The 18,309-nt window shown below is 36.1% G+C and overlaps 2 long non-coding RNA genes across 2 annotated transcripts; both read right to left on the bottom strand.

Annotated features, from left to right (window-relative positions):
- Window positions 1-10,244: 10,244 nt before the first annotated feature.
- On the bottom strand, window positions 10,245-11,736 carry LOC129771122 (uncharacterized). The gene is made up of 3 exons (XR_008742291.1): window positions 11,626-11,736; window positions 11,477-11,568; window positions 10,245-11,373 (listed from the first exon to the last, which is right to left on the bottom strand). It is a non-coding gene; the product is annotated as an uncharacterized LOC129771122 (long non-coding RNA).
- Window positions 11,737-12,748: 1,012 nt separating this feature from the next.
- LOC129770829 (uncharacterized) lies at window positions 12,749-13,735 on the bottom strand. Its single transcript, XR_008742213.1, has 3 exons — window positions 13,595-13,735; window positions 13,384-13,534; window positions 12,749-13,317 (listed from the first exon to the last, which is right to left on the bottom strand). It is a non-coding gene; the product is annotated as an uncharacterized LOC129770829 (long non-coding RNA).
- Between the last annotated feature and the right edge of the window lie 4,574 nt (window positions 13,736-18,309).

Genomic DNA, 18,309 nt, shown 5'->3' with positions numbered 1-18,309 from the left:
TATAAATCTTCAGCTGGCCCACTTGATCTATCGCACAAATATTTTGCCAATGAAATTCATCTCGGACCATCGCCAAAAAGTTCATTCGCACCAAGCTCCGATTTTCTGCTTCTCGAATTAATCGATTACATTTTGTATGTTGAAATTTTATTCGATGGAAATAGATGAACAAAAGATAACCTTTTATGTCTTCATTACAAGAACTGAAAATGCAGTCGTATTGCAACTTGATATTAATAAATTGGACGATGGTCCGAAATTCCGAAAGCAGGATCGATGTTGGGCCGATATTCTGGAATATATTTTGACACTTGTATTTACTATTTATATATACTAGAATATACTGATTATTTCTCTCAGTGTATTGATGATCATAGATCCGTGATGCATTGGAGTACCCCTCACCAATGTTGTTGTTTACATTATATTTGACGTTTAACTGATTTTTAACTGGGCTATCGCCCAGCTAGCGAGCGCCCAGTTAAAAAGCAGCTCAGTTAAACAACGCCCAGTTAGCGAACGAGTGCTGTACATATTTTTTCTGAGTGTATCCATTGACGTTCCCCTCAGTGTTTTTTGGCGTTTGAAAAGTCAGCCCAGTTAACGAGCGGAATTCGCTAACTGGGAGGCGGCTTCAGCCCAGTTAGCGGACGACCACTGTACAGATACACTTCGCCTACTGCTCCACCTCTATATGTACTCATTTTGCCGACAACGCAGAAATCCGGATTTTCTGATTTTCGGGCATCAATATCGTGACATTTCATATGGATGCATGAAGTTGACGTTTTACCTCACGGACTTCCAGACTGAGTTGCCAGATTTGCAAGCGGACATTTAATTTTGGTTAGTCTTTTTTGCGATTGCAATTAAAATTTATACACTTCTGAAATTGTAGGAATCTTAAATGAAAGCATTACAGGTCTGTCCAATTAGAAAAATGACGCAATAAATGTAAATTACTGACTTTAAATAGCAAAATAGTGTTTCTTCACACTCCGCTGTAAAATTTGGAGAATGAGAAGATCTGGCAAAATCACAGGTGAAAAAACATCACGTGTTAATTCAAGTTACAGTAGAATCCCGATTATCCGCGGAATAGTCGGGTAAACTCACCGCGAATAACGAAAATCGCGGATGACCCATTAAAGGACCAAAAAGAAACGCACGGCGGATCACCCGCTCGCGGATAGTCTGGGTTCTACTGTCATAGTCTTATTTATGGAATAAAAACATTTGCTTGCAGATAATATAACTTGCATATATTTTCGCTCCCCCTGTGCTCCCGTGGCCGAGTGGTTAGCGTCATAACTAACATGCCGGGTGTTCGGGTTCGATTCCCGTTCTGGTCGGGGGAATTTTTCGTCAAAGAAATTTCCTCCAACATGCACTGTGATCACGCGTATTCTAGAGCTTGCCACTCAGAATGCATTCAAGGTGTGTTATTTGGCATAGAAATCTCAACTAAGTACTAATAAAAAATGACGCAAGTAATACTACGTTGAGACGGCGAAGTTCCTCTAGGAACGTTAGTGCCATTGAAGAAGAAGAAGAAGATATTTTCGCAAACATAAATAATCTGGCATCTCTGAAACTGAAAGGAACAGTCTGTATTTGTGAAGCGAGTATTATGATGTGTTTTTGAGAAGGAAAAACGAGATTTAAAGTGTAAATTATGAATGAAAAAAAACTTTTCCGAATCAAATTAGTATTCTATGTGAATGCAAATCACTTTTTTTCTGCAAGTGGTGAGAAAATCCCATACAAAAATTGTGTCCGAAATTGACGTTATATAATAATAATAAATTTTAGTAGGAATATCTTAAAATTCAGAGGAAATAGGTTAAGTTACGGTTAGGACTACGCACTTCAACTAATTAAATAATACCAAGTAGATATTTTCATTCAAATTTTATCAATTAAAAATTGCCTTTTAGCCTTCTAATCTGATGGAGAATAGTTTGGATCCCAAACTCGAATGTCACCACTAGCCATCGCGGATATTTTCGTTGTCTCGGGTTGAGGGCGATATTGACCGTGTAAGGTGGCAAAATATTGATTGAGGTTAGATCGGATGTCGAAAGCCTAGCTGTCACGATATTGAAGACACTTATTGTCAATCAGTTTGATCGTGTAAGGTGCCCATTAAGCGGACCTTACACGGTCAACTTTATTGACAATATGATGACATTTGAGAGCATAATGACAGCTGAACATGGCCGACGACGCTGAAATCCAGATTTTCTGATTTTCGAGCATCAATATCGTGACATTTCATATAGATGCATGATGTTGACGTTTTACCTCACGGACTTCCAGACTGAGTTGCCAGATATGCAAGCGCACATTTAATTTTTGTTAGTCTTTTTTGCGATTGCAATTAAAATTTATAAACTACTGAAATTGTAGGAATCATAAATGGAAGCTTTTGGTTTGGAAAACCGATACTTTGAATAGCAAAATACGGTACTTTTCACGATACAAATCAAAACTTCAAAGTAAACTGACAATGTGATGGTGAGAGAGTGGATGAAACTTAACAACGTTTTAGGAATTTTTTAACGTTGAACTCGGTCATTCTTTGCGCTAGTGAGCGGGTTGTGTGTTTCTTCACACTCCGCTATAAAATTTCGAGAATGAGAAGATCTGGGGAAATCACAGATGACAAAAACATCATGTGTTAATTCAAGCTACAGTAGAATCCCGATTATCCGCGGAATAGTCGGGCAAACTCACCGCGATTAACGAATATCGCGATGACCCATTAAAGGACAAAAAAATGCAAACACGAAAAGAGATGTTTCAACATAAAAACTATGTTCTATCAATACAAAAATCAATCAACTATCCATCTATAAGGTCGTGTACACCAGTGGCTAAATAATGTAAAAGTCATGACCACAACAAAAGAGCATGAGCCTACCACTCACTAACAAATTCCGGAAAGGCCTATTGATTTACTATGGAACTCGCAGTCACGAAGCCGCTCGCGGATAATCGGGGTTCTACTGTCATAGTCTCATTTATGGAATAAAAACATTTGCTTGCAGATAAAATAACTTGCATATATTTTCGCAAACTAAAATAATCTGGCATCTCTGAAACTGAAAGGAACAGTCTGTATTTGTGAAACGAGTATTATGATGTATTTTTGAGAAGAAAAATCGAATTCTAAAGTGTAAATTATGAATGAAAATTAACTTTTACGAATCAAATTAGTATTCTATGTGAATGCAAATCACTTTTTTTCTGCAAGTGATGAGAAAATCCCATACAAAAATTGTGTCTGAAATTGACGTTATATTATAATAATACTGTTTAGTAGGAATATCTGAAAATTCAGAGGAAGTAGATTAAGTTAAGGTTAGGACTACGCGCTTCAACTAATTAAATAATACCAAATAGATATTTTCATTCAAATTTTACCAATTGAAAATTGCCTTTTAGCCTTCTAATCTGATAGAGAATAGTTTGGATCCCAAACTCGAATGTCGCCACTAGTCATCGCGGATATTTTCGTGTAAGGTGGATATTGACCGTGTAAGGTGGAAAAATATTGATTGAGGTTAGATCAGATGTTGAAAGCCTAGCTGTCACGATATTGAAGACACTTATTGTCAATCCGGTTGATCGTGTAAGGTGCCCATTACACGGTCAAATTTATTGACAATATGATGACATTTGAGAGCATAATGACAGCTGAACATGGCCGACAACGCAGAAATTCGGATTTTCTGATTTTCGGGCATCAATATCGTGACATTTCATATGGATGCATCATGATGACGTGAGGACTTCCAGACTGAGTGGCCAGATTTGCAAGCGGACATTTAATGTTTGTTAGTCTTTTTTGCGATTGCAATTAAAATTTATAAACTTTTGAAATTGTAGGAATCATAAATGAAAGCTTTTGGTTTGGAAAACTGATACAAAAATTTACATTTAATGCGATATGCCGGAGAACCACTCAGTGTCGCATTGGAGGCAATTTGACCTGTAATTGGACATTGAAGATGAGAGTGGTACAGCGTCGACGTCTGGGCCCGAACTCGATGTTTACAAAAATGTCTAACTAAACGTGTCGCATATAGGTCTGTCCAATTAGAAAAATGTCGCATTAAATGTAAATTACTGTACTTAAAATAGCAAAATACTGTACTTTTCGCGATACAAATCAAAACCTCAAAGTAAACTGACAATGGGATGGTGAGAGAGTGAATGAAAATTAACAACGTCTTAGGAATGTTTTTAACATTGAACTCGGTCATTCTTTGCGCTAGCGAGCGGGGCAGCCACTTTAGTCTAAAGGCCCATTTATACGTTGCTAGTAGCTGACTTGACAATGAGCAGCTACTGACCCGGTGGACTCGCTTGACAATTGGTTGACTCGCCTTGTCCGTTCACACAGTGTGAGCTGCTGGCGAGAAACTAGATACTACGGCACGGGTTTACCAGGGATGCCAGGCGACTTTTCAAATGTCCATCAAATAGTCAGAAACAGCAATCAGGTCCGAATTTGTCAAATGATTGGTCCAAAATCGACTTCTTTATTGGCAGTTTTCATCTTAGGTTTTCAGTTGAATGTATCATCACACAATTTTATAGCAAAACAAACGCTGATCGTGTTTAAAAATACATACTTTGTGCTGAATTTCTTTGAACTGAAGGTACTATCCGAAAAAGCAGAAAGAGAAAAGGATTCGGGCCAGGAATTAGATGCAAAGAAAAGGAGCAACAAATACAATATTGAAGGAACTCTACGATGAGGATCCCCGAGATTACAGAGCAGTGTTGATAATAACACCTGAACAAGTGAAAAAACTGTTGGATTTAATTGCTCCACGAATACAACGCCAAGATACAGTCATGAGGGATGCTGTACCTGCAAGAGTTAAATTAGAAATGACATTGATGTGCCTTTGTTTTGGAATATCGTTGGGATTGTTGTCGATATTTTTTAGAATCTCGAAAACATCCATAGCTCAGATAATTCCGAAAGGATGTGATGTTATAAATGGTAGTCTAAAAGATTTTTTTTTTAATTTTATTTATTTTGTGAAATGAAAATGATAGTCGATTTGCAGGTGCAATAAATACGCTTCAAAAATTTTAATAATGAATGAAAATGTACTTTTTTAAATCGAATATGTATTCTGTTTCTTAGAACAATACTTTTTTTTGTAAGTTGTGATCTGATAATGATTCTATATTAGAGATTCTCAAGAAAACTATCTCAAAAAGAAAGCGTGCCCCGCCAGCGTGCAAAACGAAATAACAATTATTTCGTTTAGAAACTATGAGGGTTTTATTTGTTTTTCCAATAATTTTCAAGTCTATAAATATCTTCACATATTTTCAAATATCTTAAAAATAGAGACATTTCATTACATTTGGCATCACTGATTCGAACGCTAAATTCTGTTTTTGACGTTGTGAAGCATGCAAGTGCGAGTAAATTCAAAAAACTTTGAAGTAGCTCGCACGCCGGATCACACATGACAATAACTGGCATGATGTGTTCACACGGTGTGAGTAGCTGCACTGCAGTAACTGACTAGACCGACTCGTATGCTTACTCGCACCGTCTGAACCCGGCTTAAGTTGTGTGTTTCTTCACACTCCGCTATAAAATTTGGAGAATGAGAAGGAAAATCACAGGTGAAAAAACATCACGTGTTAATTCAAGTTACAGTAGAATCCCGATTATCCGTGAATAGTCGGGATGATTTTTAAACATAGAAACTATGTTTTATCAATACAGAAATAGATACAGATACAGATAATCGGGGTACAGATACAGATACAGATAATCGGGATTCTACTGTCATAGTCTTATTTATCGAATAAAAACATTTGCTTGCAGATAATATAATTTGCATATATTTTCACAATCTAAAATAATTTGGCATCCCTGAAACTGAAAGGATTAGTCTGTATTTGTGAAGCAAGTATTATGATGTATTTTTGAGAAGGAAAAACGAGTTTTAAAGTGTAAATTATGAATGAAAATTAACTTTTCCAAATCAAATTAGTATTCTATGTGAATGCAAATCACTTTTTTTCTGCAAGTGGTGAGAAAATCCCATACAAAAATTGTATCTGAAACTGACGTTATATAATAATAATAAATTTTAGTAGGAATATCTGAAAATTCATAGAAAATAGGTTAAGTTGGAGTTAGGACTACGCGCTTCAACTAATTAAATAATACCAAGTAGATATTTTCATTCAAATTTTACCAATTGAAAATTGCCTTTTAGCCTTCTAATGTGATGGAGAATAGTTTGGATCCCAAACTCGAATGTCACCACTAGCCATCGCGGATATTTTCGTTGTCTCGGGTTGAGGGCGATATTGACCGTGTAAGGTGGCAAAATATTGATTGAGGTTAGATCGGATGTCGAAAGCCTAGCTGTCACGATATAGAAGACACTTATTGTCAATCAGTTTGATCGTGTAAAGCGCCCCATACACGCACAAACCTATTGTACGAATTTATTGACATTACTATTGAAGGTTGTCCACAGACGTAAAATATTATGGCTACACAGTCATATTTGTGCAATGAAATTGAATCATTTGGGGATGATATGGAAGTCGGTCCTGAATATTGTGCAAGGCTGGCTATTGACGTTCAATATTTCATCGCAAGTACTTGTTGGAACCTGACACTTGATATCACACAATGCCGGGAGTGAACGATTAAGGCCCATTTATACGTTGCTAGTAGCTGACTTGACAATGAGCAGCTACTGACCCGGTGGACTCGCTTGACAATTGGTTGACTCGCCTTGTCCGTTCACATAGTGTGAGCTGCTGGCGAGAAACTAGATACTACGGCACGGGTTTACCTGGGATGCCAGGCGATTTTTCAAATGTCCATCAAATAGTCAGAAACAGCAATCAGGTCCGAATTTGTCAAATGATTGGTCCGAAATCGACTTCTTTATTGGTAGTTTTCATCTTAGGTTTTCAGTTGAATGTATCATTACACAATTTTATAGAGATTACAGAGCAGTGTTGAGAATAACACCTGAACAAGTGGAAAAACTGTTGAATTTAATTGCTCCACAAATACAACGCCAAGATACACTCATGAAGGATGCTGTACCTGCAAGAGTGATAATATAAATGACATTGATATGCCTTTCTTCTGGAATATTGTTCAGATTGTTGTCGATATTTTTTAGAATCTCGAAAGCATCCATAGCTAAGATAATTCCGGAAGTATGTGATGCTTTAAATGATAGTCTAGAAGACTTTTTAAAATTTTATTCACACGCGTCAAAAATTAAAATAATGAATGAAAATGTACTTTTTTAAATCGAATATGTATTCTGTTTCTTAGAACCTTACTTTTTTTCGCAAGTTGTGAGTGAATTTTGAATGAAAATTGTGCCTGATAATGATTCTATATTAGACATTCTCCAGAAAACTATCTCAAAAAGAAAGCGTGCCCCGCCAGCGTGCAAAACAGAATAACAATGATTTCGTTAAGAAACTATGAGGGTTTTATTTGTTTTTCCAATAATTTTCAAGTCTATAAATATCTTCGCATATTTTCAAATATCTTAAAAATAGAGACATTTCTTTACATTTGGCATCCCTGATTCGAACGCTAAATTCTGTTTTTGACGTTTTGAAGCATGCGAGTGCGAGTAAATTCAAAAAACTTTGAAGTAGCTCGCACGCCGGATCACACATGACAATAACTGGCATGATGTGTTCACACGGTGTGAGTAGCTGCACTGCAGTAACTGACTAGACCGACTCGTATGCTTGCTCGCACCGTCTGAACCCGGCTTTAAGGCCCATTTATACGTTGCTAGTAGCTGACTTGACAATGAGCAGCTACTGACCCGGTGGACTCGCTTGACAATTGGTTGACTCGCCTTGTCCGTTCACACAGTGTGAGCTGCTGGCGAGAAACTAGATACTACGGCACGGGTTTACCAGGGATGCCAGGCGACTTTTCAAATGTCCATCAAATAGTCAGAAACAGCAATCAGGTCCGAATTTGTCAAATGATTGGTCCAAAATCGACTTCTTTATTGGCAGTTTTCATCTTAGGTTTTCAGTTGAATGTATCATCACACAATTTTATAGCGAAACAAACGCTGATCGTGTTTAAAAATACATACTTTGTGCTGAATTTCTTTGAACTGAAGGTACTATCCGAAAAAGCAGAAAGAGAAAAGGATTCGGGCCAGGAATTAGATGCAAAGAAAAGGAGCAACAAATACAATATTGAAGGAACTCTACGATGAGGATCCCCGAGATTACAGAGCAGTGTTGGTAATAACACCTGAACAAGTGAAAAAACTGTTGGATTTAATTGCTCCACGAATACAACGCCAAGATACAGTCATGAGGGATGCTGTACCTGCAAGAGTTAAATTAGAAATGACATTGATGTGCCTTTGTTTTGGAATATCGTTGGGATTGTTGTCGATATTTTTTAGAATCTCGAAAACATCCATAGCTCAGATAATTCCGAAAGGATGTGATGTTATAAATGGTAGTCTAAAAGATTTTTTTTTTAATTTTATTTATTTTGTGAAATGAAAATGATAGTCGATTTGCAGGTGCAATAGATACGCTTCAAAAATTTTAATAATGAATGAAAATGTACTTTTTTAAATCGAATATGTATTCTGTTTCTTAGAACAATACTTTTTTTTGTAAGTTGTGATCTGATAATGATTCTATATTAGAGATTCTCAAGAAAACTATCTCAAAAAGAAAGCGTGCCCCGCCAGCGTGCAAAACGAAATAACAATTATTTCGTTTAGAAACTATGAGGGTTTTATTTGTTTTTCCAATAATTTTCAAGTCTATAAATATCTTCACATATTTTCAAATATCTTAAAAATAGAGACATTTCATTACATTTGGCATCACTGATTCGAACGCTAAATTCTGTTTTTGACGTTGTGAAGCATGCAAGTGCGAGTAAATTCAAAAAACTTTGAAGTAGCTCGCACGCCGGATCACACATGACAATAACTGGCATGATGTGTTCACACGGTGTGAGTAGCTGCACTGCAGTAACTGACTAGACCGACTCGTATGCTTACTCGCACCGTCTGAACCCGGCTTTAGTCTCAATAAACTCGAGAATAAAATTCCCGTCGGCGTTTCTGATGGCCATCGCGACACACGCTTCCTCAAAACAGTCTGTGAATTTTTTTAGGATAACACTCATTTCACACCCGAGACGATGTAAATGTAAACATGAGATTTGACATTAACTGACATCGTATTGCACAACGTCACACATAGATCATGCAATATTGTAAGCGTTGCACAATAAATATCTAAATTTTTTGATATCATACAATATATTGTACAACATTTCAATATCTGAAACACACCCTCAATATTATTTCACAACCACCTATGTTGTGCAATAATATTGTAGATGTATGGGCCGCTTAAGGTGCCCATAAGGTGCCCACATCCGATCTAACCTCAATCAATATTTTGCCACCTTACACGGTCAATATCGCCCTCAACCCGAGACAACGAAAATATCCGCGATGGCTAGTGGTGATATTATCAGTTTGAGATTCAAACTATTCTCCATTAGATTAGAAGGCTAGAAGGCAATTTTCAATTGGTAAAATTTGAATGAAAATATCTACTTGGTATTATTTGATTAGTTGAAGCGCGTAGTCCTAACTCTAACATAACCTATTTTCTATGAATTTTCAGATATTCCTACTAAAATTTATTATTATTATATAACGTCAGTTTCAGATACAATTTTTGTATGGGATTTTCTCACCACTTGCAGAAAAAAGTGATTTGCATTCACATAGAATACTAATTTGATTTGGAAAAGTTAATTTTCATTCATAATTTACACTTTAAAACTCGTTTTTCCTTCTCAAAAACACATCATAATACTCGCTTCACAAATACAGACCAAGATGTGTGGAATAAAGGTGTGACCGTGTCGTCAATAAGTGCGCGAGGGGAAACGGTATAAATATACAGAGGACTGTGGAAAGGGATTTGACTGCAAATAGAGAGTCTAAATTTTTCGTTTATTCAATTGTCGATTAATCGTGGGGTCATTTTTAAATATTCGATTCATTCGAATAATTGTCTTTCAGTATTCGATTAATCGAGCAAATATTTATTTCTTGTAATCAAAAAGAACAGACATATTTGTAATAAAAATTATGTCATAATTTTAAAAGTTACATTAAATATAATTTTGAAATAAACATGGTGCAGAATAATTGTTTTTGAATGAAATGGTACTATAGTATATTGATAAATTTACCATTTCATGATTTTTTGAGGACGATTGAAAAAAAAAGTACACAATGAGAATGATGCACAATATTATTATTGTACAAACATAAAATTTTTTCTGTTCCAAATTACCTGTTCTTTGAATGTTGAATGAAATAGCTGATTTGTTTGAATATTTCTGCTTGGTTCTTATAGCTACTAGTTCAAAAGAGGTACATTTATAGAATCATTGACCACTAGTATGGTATATTTTCCTCGGCACGCTGAATTTGAATACTACTATTTTAGAACGTGAGCTGAGACCACCTTCTTTAAGTCCGCATTTTACTCCTGCAGACCCTGAATTCTTCTTCCCAGTCTCCTCCACCACCAGGGAATCATTTTTATGGTTCAACCGTACATGATTTAGCATATCCGAAGAATTTCGACGAAACACCATGACGATTAACACTCCTATACTCGCGCATCGATCTGAGAGACCAAGAAATCAATAATTCGTTCATTTCTCAGAAAACATCAACACTACGACATTGGGATTCTCTCTAGCTTCGTCATTCGTTGTTCATCATCGTTTAGCGTATCGTATAAGTTGGTACGAAGGGAACGTATATCACTTTTTCACCACCTTCGGTCTGAGACACCGACGCGCGTACAGGAGTAACTTTTTTGGACAAGTGACTTTTTTTCCTATTTTAGAATATTGTTCAATTAAATGTATAAATTAATGTGAGTGGCGTGGAATATTTATTAAATATAATGCATTATATCATTTTCGGACTATTCTTATTTGATTTTAGTCCTATTGTCACCGGATTGAATGGATTCATATATTATTCGTCGATATACTCGTCGTTAGATTCATACGTGCAAAAGTAAAGTACAAATGTTTGACATTCGTATAGTTGTTCACTAAATATAATGGTCACGCATATACACACTTGTGCAATAAATGCACTTGCGGAAGAATTGTGAACTGTAAATTATAAATTAATCGGTGGCTTATGGTTATTTTTACAGTTACAGCTTCGTGTTTTTTCTATAATATATGAGCTGAACAATATCGACGATAAAACAATTCGCAGGGAGTTCCTAGATATCCTTTTATATCATCTTTTTATGCCCCATCAAAAACAGGCATTAAGTTTTTGTTAACCAAGAACACAGAAACAAAGAATATTAGATATAGGAAAACTTGAAATTCCAGAAACCTTACAATCGAATAATTAACCGACGTCTCTAACTGCAAAACGCGGGAAAAATTCCTCCATCACCGACCGACACAGAAAGTCGATTTATTCTCTTGAGCTGAAACATATAAGATAGAGTATATTACAAACCTAACTTTAACCGTAAAAAACTTACCTTTCAACTTTCCAATGCTCTTATTCCCACCAAAACAATACCACACACAAAGAGCAAAAAAAAGATATTGCAAAATATTGCAGATTGTTTACATACAAAATCCAAGATGGCTGAAAGGCTTTTTTCATAAGTTGCGCTACCGTATTGTATCTATCGTGGATCAGTCCAAGATGTGTAGAATAAAGGTGTGACCGTGTGGTCATTAAGTGCGCGAGGGGAAACGGTATAAGTATACAGAGGATTGTGGGAAGGGATTTGACTGCAAATAGAGATGTCTAAATTTTTCGTTTATTCGATTGTCGACTAATCGTGGGGTGATTTTTATATATTCGATTGATTCGAATAATTGTCTTTCAGTATTCGATTAATCGAGCGAATATTTATTTCTTGTAATCAAAACAAACAGACATTTATGATAAAAAAAATATGTCATAATTTTGAAGTTCATGATTTTTTGAGGATGATTGAAAAAAGAGCACACCATGAAAATGATGCACAATACAGGGCGGACTCTATTATATATAGTTTCTGATTCCTTTTCACTGTATATAATCGAGTCAGAAAAAAGTTTTTAATCGTTTTTTGTATGTTTTTTTTTCATTTCTTGAATATAAAAGAGGAAGTTGATTTTTGATTCACCCCCTCAAAGTCAGAAAATACCTTTCTCGCATGAAAAAAAATAAATTTATCCAGATTCTTTCAGGAGGTAATAGACGAGCATATTTGATGAATAAAAATCCTTCTACGCATATGTTCGAATTTCAACAATGAAATAGTTATAGAACTATTTTTTTTTGTTTCGGACTTGTTGCCTCAAACTGGCTCTACTTTAAAAACTACTATTGCTTTCATTTGAAATATGAGAAATTTTGTACAGGATATAGTAGTGGAACATCTAAATTAGTGGATTTTAACATTTTGGAAGTGGAAAACTTGAAAGTTAATAATATTTAATGTGTTATTATTAATTTTATCCTGAAAATTTATATTGAACTAGATCATTTCTATCAATTAAATTAAAGCTCTCTAACAGCTCTAAAATTTGTTTTTTGACACCCAACTTCTGCTTTTTTAATTTGGCTGCAATAACTATATACATAACTAAACGATATAACTGGTGAAAACTCAAGCAAAATCTTCAAAAATTACGATTTTCACCCCACTGTACATGTAATAGCCATTTAAATTTCACCTTATCGTTAAAAGGTTACCTTCCTTCTTGAAATAAGTCATACTTAAAATACAAAAAAAAAATATTTTTTTCCAAACTGTATATAATCGAGTTCAAAATTGTATATAATCGAATCACATATTATCGAGTCTGTCGATATTAGTCGAGTCCGACATGCATTTTTTTGCACCAACCAAAATTTTGGCTGTTCAAAATTATCTGTTCTTCGAATGTTGTTTGTTGAAATAGCTGATTTGTTTGAATATCTCTGCTTGGTCATAGAATCATTGATCACTAGTATGGTATTTTTTCCTCGGCGCTCTGAATTTGAATACTACTATTTTAGAACGGGAGCTGAGACCACCTTCTTCAAGTCCGCATTTTACTCCTGCAGACCCTGAATTCTTCTTCCCAGTCTCCTCCACCACCTAGGAATCAAGCTTCTACCGTAAATGATTTAGCATATTCTATGAATTTTGACGAAACACCATGATGGTTAAACAAATTTTGCACTGTATTTTCTGAAAAAAATGGTTCCCTTTTTCATTAATCGCGATTACTTTGATAATTATTCGATGTATTCATACCTTGATTATTCATTATTTGGTATAAAATTACTGTTACAGATATTCGATTATTTGAATTAATCGAACGATTAACCGACGTCTCTAGCTAAAACTAACGCGGAAAAATATCTCCATCATCAACCGACACTGAGAGTCGATTTATTCTCTTGAGCTGAAACATATAATGCGATAGAGTATATTACAAACCTAACTTTAACCGTAAAAGACTTACCTTTCAACTTTTCAATGCTCTTATTCCCACCAATACAATTCCACACACAAAGAGCAAAAAAAAGATATTGCAAAATATTGCAGATTGTTTACATACAAATTCCAAGATGGCTGAAAGGCCTTTTTCATAAGTTGCGCTACCGTATTGTATCTATCGTGGATCAGTCCATTAAAAGGTAAGCATTGAAAAATTAAAAGGTAAGTCTTTTACGGTTAAAGTTAGGCTTGTAATATACTCTATCTTATATGTTTCAGCTCAAGAGAATAAATAGACTTTCGGTGTCGGTCGGTGATGGAGGAATTTTTCCCGCGTTTTGCAGTTAGAGACGTCGGTTAATTATTCGATTGTAAGGTTTCTGGAATTTCAAGTTTTCCTATATCTAATATTCTTTGTTTCTGTGTTCTTGGTTAACAAAAACTTAATGCCTGTTTTTGATGGGGCATAAAAAGATGATATAAAAGGATATCTAGGAACTCCCTGCGACTTGTTTTATCGTCGATGTTGTTCAGCTCATATATTATAGAAAAAACCCGAAGCTGTAACTGTAAAAATAACCATAAGCCACCGATTAATTTATAATTTACAGTTTACAATTCTTCCGCAAGTGCATTTATTGCACAAGTGTGTATATGCGTGACCATTATATTTAGTGAACAACTATACGAATGTCAAACATTTGTACTTTACTTTTGCACGTATGAATCTAACGACGAGTATATCGACGAATAATATATGAATCCATTCAATCCGGTGACAAAAGGACTAAATCAAATAAGAATAGTCCGAAAATGATATAATGCATTATATTTAATAAATATTCCACGCCACTCACATTAATTTATACATTTCATTGAACAATATTCTAAAATAGGAAAAAAAGTCACTTGTCCAAAAAAGTTACTCCTGTACGCGCGTCGGTGTCTCAGACCGAAGGTGGTGAAAAAGTGATATACGTCCCCTTCGTACCAACTTATACGATACGCTAAACGATGATGAACAACGAATGACGAAGCTAGAGAGAATCGCAATGTCGTAGTGTTGATGTTTTCTGAAAAATGAACGAATTATTGATTTCTTGGTCTCTCAGACCTATGCGCGAGTATAGGAGTGTTAATCGTCATGGTGTTTCGTCGAAATTCTTCGGATATGCTAAATCATGTACGGTTGAACCATAAAAATGATTCCCTGGTGGTGGAGGAGACTGAGAAGAAGAATTCAGGGTCTGCAGGAGTAAAATGCGGACTTAAAGAAGGTGGTCTCAGCTCCCGTTCTAAAATAGTATTATTCAAATTCAGCGTGCCGAGGAAAATATACCATACTAGTGGTCAATGATTCTATAAATGTACCTCTTTTGAACTAGTAGCTATAAGAACCAAGCAGAAATATTCAAACAAATCAGCTATTTCATTCAACATTCAAAGAACAGGTAATTTTGAACAGAAAAAAAATTATGTTGGTACAATAATAATACTGTGCATCATACTCATTGTGTACTTTTTTTTTCAATCGTCCTCAAAAAATCATGAAATGGTAAATTTACCAATATACTAAAATACCATTTCATTCAAAAACAATTATTCTGCACCATGTTTATTTCAAAATTATATTTAGTGTAACTTTTAAAATTATGACATCATACTTTTGACGTAGGACTACGTCTAACCGGAAGATATAGGGGGTGAAATGGAAATCTAGGCACTGAACAAGTAGGAAAAAATGCAAGATTTGGAACGCTTATAACTCGAGCATTTCTCAATAGATCGCAAAGGTTTTTGCATCAATTGATAGGAAATATATCTACGCATCTATCATAACAAATAACATTTCGTTTTTCTTGAGATGAATAATTGAATAATTGTTAAATATCAAGCATTGTCAAAATGCACTATGTGCCCATTTTTGATTGGTCCATTTTGTGCTCCTCAAATCGTACCGACCAAAACGGGCAACCAGAGCAGCAGCGAAATAGAATGAAGCGCGATTGGAAAGGAAAAAGAAAAAAATTAACGAAACATTGGTCGCAGTCTCACACATGCGTAATTCTCGAGCACGAATTATTAAATTGTTTCCAGATTGAAAGTACAGTAATTTACTATTAGTTCGACATTTAGCTAATTGGAAGGACATGTAATACGACTTATTTAGTTGGACATTTTTGTAAACATAGAGATCCAAATTATGACCCCATATTGAAAGTCGACACTGTACCACTGTCATCGCAAATGTTCAATTACAGGTTAAAATCGCCTCCAATGCGACACTGAGTGGCGCTTCGGCACGTCGCATTGAATGTAATTTACTGTACAACATGTCACAAAGCTGGGTGGGAAGAAATTTTCCAACTGTGAAAGCTGTGGCGAGTGGCAACAAATCGCTAAACAGGAAGGTTTAGCCGAACAAGATGGGGAGATCGAGTGATAACAAAACAATAAACTCTTTAGATTGAAGATAATTTTGTGATCCTGAAAAGGACCCTTTTTAGCCTGCATGTGAATCCAACGAGCGAACAAATCGTAATGAATGTATTTTTCTTTCTTTCTTTGTTTTTAAAAGGCTTTAAACTTTGCCATCGCTCCCTTTTAACGCTCATTCGTTCGTCTCATTGGACTCGCCCCTCTGGCTTAGTCTGCCGATTTGTCTCCATCCTGTGAGTGTGTACCGCTAGAGTATAAAACACGCGGACCCCAAAAAAATATCTTATTTTCTTTCAAACCGTAAACCCGTGTGGTGCCGTGCCGGAGCACCAGTATACCTAACAGCGATTATAGAGTTTCGGCCGTCGGAGTGCTCGAGTTGGCTTGCAAAGCTGCTCACGACAATCAGAAAACCTGCATCAAGAACAGAGCAGCTTTGGTTCGGCGCTCATCAAGGCAACTTTTTAGTAAGTGGCAAAGTGTTTCTCCGTCACGTCGCATTAAATTTAATTTACTGAGCAACATGTCACAAGCTGGATGGGAAAAAAAATTCCAACTGTGAAAGCTGTGGCGAGTGGCAAACGCAATAGCTAAACAGGAAGGTTTAACCGAACAAGATAGGAATATCGAGTGATAACAAAAACACAACACCAAAGGTTCTTTTCAGAACCATCAACATGTTCATAAAGAGTAAACAGTAAACTAATCCATTTTTCAGGTAGATAGGTAGGTATTCACGTAGGAGAAGAAAATAAAACAAATTATTTAAAATATATATTTAACAAAAGCTGTCCCCTTTGTATAGTCCTACGTCACTCCGGTTATGTCCCCGACATTACTCACCCGTCTTTTTTATTACAAATATGTCTGTTCTTTTTGATTACAAGAAATTAATATACGCTCGGTTAATCGAATACTGAAAAACAATTATTCGAATGAATCGAATATTTAAAAATGACCCCACGATTAATCGACAATTGAATAAACGAAAAATTTAGACATCTCTATTTGCAGTCAAATCCCTTTCCACAGTCCTCTGTATATTTATACCTTTTCCCCTCGCGCATTTATTGACGACACGGACACACCTTTATTCCACACATCTTGGACTGATCCAAGGAGCTGGAATTGACAGGTGGTTCGTTTTCGACAGTATGTGGATAAGGCATGGAAGATGCGAGAGGGGATGAAAAATGACAGCGACTATTTTTGTTTATAAACAAACCAGGTCCAATTTTTATGCTACATAGCGTTTTCTGCACACCAACAATCACCTACGCTGGACCGGTTTCAATCGAACTAGCTGTTGTGTCCCGCACGATCAGGTGAGTCCCCAGCTGAAGCAGCAGTCGTCGGGAAACGACATGCCTGGATATCCAAACCGTACCGTTGCGCGCACTCAATCGTAATGGGTCGTCAACGACTAATGTGATCAAAGCGAATGGAACTAGGAGCAGTACGGTACAAGCCCGACGGTAGTGGCTCCTTCATATAACCACTAGCACAGCTCCCACAATCGCTGAATTGCCAATCCCAGCAGCAACGGCAACAACCCTCACGTCCCGTATAACAGCAATGAAGACAATAACTTGCAGCAGTCACCGAAACACAACAATGATGCCAACAGCGTAAACAAACAAACACATAGCGGTATGCATTCTTCATTGCATGCCATTTGTTATCCTCTTTCTCGGAAACGCTAGCCGTTCATTTGGCCGCAGTCAATTCGAACTCAAGTAATGGCTGAACAGCAATTCTGACATAACGTTCCACCTTATTATACCGCCTTGGACTGATCCTTTCAGTTTCAGGGATGCCAGATTATTTTAGATTGCGAAAATATATGCAAATTATATTATCTGCAAGCAAATGTTTTTATACGATAAATAAGACTATGACAGTAGAACCCCGATTATTTGTATTTATCTGTACCCCGATTATCTGTATCTGTATCTATTTCTGTATTGATAAAACATAGTTTCTATGTTTAAACATCATCCCGACTATTCGCGGATAATCGGGATTGTACTGTAACTTGAATTAACACGTGATGTTTTTTCACCTGTGATTTTCCCAGATCTTCTCATTCTCCAAATTTTATAGCGGAGTGTGAAGAAACACACAACTTAGACTTAAGCCGGGTTCAGACGGTGCGAGTAAGCATACGAGTCGGTCTAGTCAGTTACTGCAGTACAGCTACTCACACCGTGTGAACACATCATGCCAGTTAGTGTCATGTGTGATTCGGCGTGCGAGCTACTTCAAATTTTTTTGAATTTACTCGCACTCGCATCCCTCAAA

Source organism: Toxorhynchites rutilus, chromosome 2 (assembly GCF_029784135.1).
Source record: "Toxorhynchites rutilus septentrionalis strain SRP chromosome 2, ASM2978413v1, whole genome shotgun sequence".
Classification (NCBI taxonomy): Eukaryota; Metazoa; Arthropoda; class Insecta; order Diptera; family Culicidae; genus Toxorhynchites; species Toxorhynchites rutilus.
Note: the sequence above shows the minus strand (reverse complement) of the source record. Positions and strands in the feature narration are given on the sequence as shown.